Here is a 5,225-nt window from a genome sequence, read left to right as displayed (position 1 = left end):
CTTACCGGGACTCGAACCTGGGCCTCTTGATTGTGAGTCGAGCGTGCTAACCACTACACTACGCGGTGTGTGTGTGTGTGTGTGTGTGTGTGTGTGTGTGTGTGTGTGTGTGTGTGTGTGTGTGTGTGTGTAATTCACTGTTTGATCTGTTACAGTCTCTGACGAGACAGCCAGACGTTACCCTACGGAACGAGCTCAGAGCTCATTATTTCCGATCTTCGGATAGGCCTGAGACCAGGCACACACCACACACCGGGACAACAAGGTCACAACTCCTCGATTTACATCCCGTACCTACTCACTGCTAGGTTAACAGCGGCTACACGTGAAAGGAGACACACCCAAATATCTCCACCCGGCCGGGGAATCGAACCCCGGTCATCTGGCTTGTGAAGCCAGCGCTCTAACCACTGAGCTACCGGGCCGTGTGTGCGTGTGCGTGCGTGTGTGCGTGTGTGAGTGCACTGATGTTAATTACTTTCAGGTGCCTGTAAAAATATTATAGCAGAAATATTTCCTAACTTTTGAACTTTGAACATAATTATTTTTTTTTATCTTTCTCTTATGAGAGCTGTAAATCTCTCTCTCTCTCTCTCTCTCTCTCTCTCTCTCTCTCTCTCTCTCTCTCTCTCTCTCTCTCTCTCTCTCTCTCTCTCTCTCTCTCTCTCTCTCTCTCTCTCTCTCTCTCTCTCTCTCTCTCTCTCTCTCTCTCTCTCTCACACACACACACACACACACACACACACACACACACACACACACACACACACAGAGAGAGAGAGAGAGAGAGAGAGAGAGAGAGAGAGAGAGAGAGAGAGAGAGAGAGAGAGAGAGAGAGAGAGAGAGAGAGAGAGAGAGAAGCAAACAGGCTAATATTAAAGTTCATATTCCTATTAACCCTAATGGTTCACGCCGCAGTGCTCGTGTGTGGGCGGGCGGGGCCTGGCGTGGGTGGCGTGTGGAACTCTACGGTACCAGCGACCAGCGTTTCACTTCCGGACACGAGGAGAAAACCAGTGAGGGAGAACTGCGCTTTATTTGAGTGGTAGCAGGACACATTGACGTTTGGCTTGAGTGGTATGGTTAATAGAGGCTTTCATGTTTGGTTGTTCTTCCTTAACGCGAAGCAGTCCAGAGAACACACAAGGAACAAGGAAGTCTGGTGTTGTCATGCATTGTTCATGACCAATTTACTACCGGTTCCATTCCATTTACTTCGTGCTTCCTTGTACGATTATGACTAGTGTTTATTTTTTTTTTTTTTTTTGTGTGTGTGTAAGTTTTTTTTTTTTCTTCGCTACCATTTGAGTGATTCCTTCTAGATGTTTCGTATTTCCGGTCGTGTCTTATTACTTATTTATTTGTTCCGCATTCTTCCGAAACTGTTAAAGAAATCAATAATCATGAGACGCTGTGAATTCTCTCTCTCTCTCTCTCTCTCTCTCTCTCTCTCTCTCTCTCTCTCTCTCTCTCTCTCTCTCTCTCTCTCTCTCTCTCTCTCTCTCTCTCTCTCTCTCTCTCTCTCTCTCTCTCTCTCTCTCTCTCTTTCTCTGTAATTCCTTATCTGTCTTCACATCCTCCTACAGACCAACACTCCTTCCCCTCCTCCTCTTGCTCTTCCTTCTCCTTCTCTTTCTCCTTCTCCTTCTCCTTCTCCTTCTAGTATCAATTATTATGTGTAACCTTCTTATAGATAGATATGTAGAGTTCACTGTAGGGTGAATAATAGAATCTCCTTTCATCCTTTCCTGTGAAAATTCCATGTCAGTTTTTCCACACTGCATGGTACTTTTCCAAGCTATTTTCCATGCCAGCGAAAGCTGGAGGGAGTGGTGGGTGGGGAGGAGCCTTCTCCTGTACTGTCCTGTCTCTCTTATCTGTAGCCAGTTAGAAGTAGTTACCAAACAGCCTCGAAAGGACCAACAGATCTGTTGCTGTTTGGTTTTCCTTTGTATTCCTTTGTATTCCTTTGTATTCTTCTTCTCCTCCTCCTCCTCCTCCTCCTCCTCCTCCTCCTCCTCCTCCTCCTCCTCCTCCTCCTCCTCTCTCCTCCTCCTCCTCCTCCTCCTCCTCCTCTCTTCCTCTTCCTCTTCCTCTTCCTCTTCCTCCTCCTCCTCCTCCTCCTCCTCCTCCTCCTCCTCCTGTAATATCCTGTCTCTCTTCCCTATTGATAGAAGGAGTTACCAAGCAGCTTTAAAAAGACTAATAGGTCTGTTGCTGTTTGGCTTTCCTTTCTATTTATTTGTATTCCTCCTCCTCCTCCTCCTCCTCCTCCTCCTCCTCCTCCTCGCAGAGGTGTGTTAGGTGCGGCTAAATGTGAGGTTGGGTGCGCGTTCTTTTCTCCCCATCTTGTCCGCTTTGCTTGAAGTAACTACGCCGGCACCACGCTATGGGACAGAACTGTGAGAACAATAACTACAAGCGCCGGGTTGTGAAAGTCTCACTCGTTTCAAGACCGTGTGGGGAGCTAACTCCCAGTGTTGAAGGCATCTAACACAGCGGTATCTTTTTCCATGCATAAATCTTTTCGTCACTCAATTCAGTAAATTCGATATCTTTTCAGCGCATTTATGTTAAATTTGTTATAATGAAATTTTGACCCTTCCTCCTCCTCCTCCTCCTCCTCCTCCTCCTCCTCCTCCTCCTCCTCCTCCTCCTCCTCCTCTTCCTCCTCCTCCTCCTCCTCCTCCTCCTCCTCCTACTCCTCCTCACAGGCTCATGATTCTCAAACTGGCAGGAAAGGTGCTAAACCCAGGATGAAGTCGCTGCTCATCATGACTTTCTCAAACAGATTCCAGATTTTAGAAGACACTTTAGTGGATGAGTCCGAAGTCCGCTTAGTGAGTGACTCGATGGTACATGACCAACTACCCGAGTTATGTGGTTGTTCTTCAAATGGCCGCAGAAAGCCCTTCTACTTCCCGGGTACTGGACTGGATGACATCACTGCAGCATATGATGATGTCACCAGTAATTCCGAAAACAGTACACGCTTTGTAATTCACGCTGGCACTAATGACATTCACTCGTCGGATTCCGGAGAGCTACCAGACAAGTACCGTCTTATGATCAAGCAGTTAATAAGTAAGACGAACGGTTCAAACATTGTCGTCTCTGGAATTCTGCCACGGGTCGGGGCTAGCAGTTTATTTTACGACAAGGCCTTCCGCACGAACAACCGCCTCAAAACCTTGTGTGCCGAAGAAAGCGTGCTCTTCATTAATCTCTGGGACCACTTTTATTTTGATACTCATCCATCTAAATCCCGTAGGGGCATCCCGCTTCAGAAGGCTGCTTTGTAATCAGGTTTCCAACATCAAGACAAAAAACGTCTCAGTGACGTCACTAACGGCTCCATTTTGAGGGAGCAATAAGCTAGATCAACATAAAAGTTGGTTATATTAATGCGCGCTGTCTTCTTAACAAATTCCAGGACCTGGAAGCACTCGTAGCGTTGGGAAAATATTATATTATTAATGACACCTGTATCCCTTTTCATACTTCATCAAAATTTCCATACATTTTTTTCATGTACGTTTTTTTTTTCTTTTATTTCCTACCAGCCTTTGGCTGGAGCGAGTGGTGGGTGAGGAGGAACCTTCATATTTGCTATCTTTTTTCTGTAGCATTAATTTAGATTGAATAGACTACAAATAGCCTAGCAACGGTCAGTGGGCCTGCTGTTGTTTGTTTTTCCTTTGTATTCCTTTGCATTCTTCTTCCTCCTCCTCCTCCTCCTCCTCCTCCTCCTCCTCCTCCTCCTCCTCCTCCTCCTCCTCCTCCTCCCCTTCTTTCTCGTTCTTTTCTTCTCGTTATCTTCGTCTTTTTCATCTTCGTCTTATTCATGTGCCCCTCTCTTCGTCGCCCTTTATTGCTCCTCGTCTTCTTCTTCCTCAATCTATAGCGCTCTGGTCGTAGTTCCTGTTGGCAGCGACGTGTCCTTCCAACCCCTGACTCACTCGCTGGTGACGTACGTAAGGCGGGAGAGGGGGCAGCACTTCATTAAACGAGTGGGGGTCTTCCTGGAACACATTCTGGCTCAGCGGTCGATAAGAGTTGTAATTACCTTAGGAATGAAAGAGGGAGGGGAGAAAGGAGAGAGGAATAGGGTAGGAGAGGGTAAATGGGAGGGAGGTGGAGGAGGTACAGAGGAGCAAGAGAAAGGAAAGGAAGAGTTGGAGGAGGGAATGTGATGGAGGTGGAGGAGATATACAAGGACAGGAAAAAAAGTACATTAAGACGAGAAGAGAAATAAAGAGGAAATAGTTAGGGGAGAGGAAGAAAGAGGAAGAAGAGGAAAGGAGAAAGGAATTAAGGCAAGGAGGAAGTAAAGTTGAGGTAGGTGGAGAAATTAGAAGTTGGAGGAGAGAAATGAGAAAATGAACTGAAGTGGAGGGAGAAAGAAGGAATGAAAGAGAGAAAGAGACAAAGGAGTATAGGGAAAGAAAGAAATTAAAAGTGGGATAGTCAGAGAAAGAAAAGAAATAAAAAAAATTAAGAAGGAATGGAGTTGAAAGAAAAGGAAGGAAGTTGGAGGAAAAATAGTAGAAATAAGAAGACGAAAGAAATTATGAGAAAAACGAGGAAATAAATTTAAACAAGGATTAAGTTAAATATACAAAAAAAATAAAAGAAGAAAAAAAACATTGAAAGAAAAGATGAAGACAACAAGTCAACCAGACAGAAAACTGAATGAAAAGAAAGAAGTAAATAACTGAAAGAGGAATGTGTTAGGAAGAAAAAGTAGTAGAAGTAGTAGTAGTAGTAGTAGCAGCAGTAGTAGTAGTAGTAATAGTAGTGGGAGTTGAAGTAGTGGTAGAAATAGTGTGCCTAAGAAAAAGGGCCATGACATCATCAACACTATCATTATTATTATTAATGTGTAATGTTCGTGGGTGTGGCTGGAGAAACAAGAGAGAAAGGAAGGCAGGAAGATTTAGTAGGTCAGGCCTAGTGTGTGTGTGTGTGTGTGTGTGTATTTCTATCTTGCCATCATGGTAATAAGAAACACACACACACACACACACATTGGATTGTCTTGCTAGTGGGGGAAAGGAAGAGATGTTGTTGTTTTTATTGTTGTTGTTATCGGTGGTGGTGATGGTGGTGGTCGTGGTAGTGGTGGTGGTGATGGTCTTGTTGCCGCCTCTTTCCTCACACCCAGCTCCCGGATACGCTTGTGGTGGAATGTTATGGCAGGAACACCTTTAGGTAACACTCTCCCC

Source organism: Portunus trituberculatus, chromosome 17 (assembly GCF_017591435.1).
Source record: "Portunus trituberculatus isolate SZX2019 chromosome 17, ASM1759143v1, whole genome shotgun sequence".
NCBI classification, from domain to species: Eukaryota; Metazoa; Arthropoda; class Malacostraca; order Decapoda; family Portunidae; genus Portunus; species Portunus trituberculatus.
Note: the sequence above shows the minus strand (reverse complement) of the source record.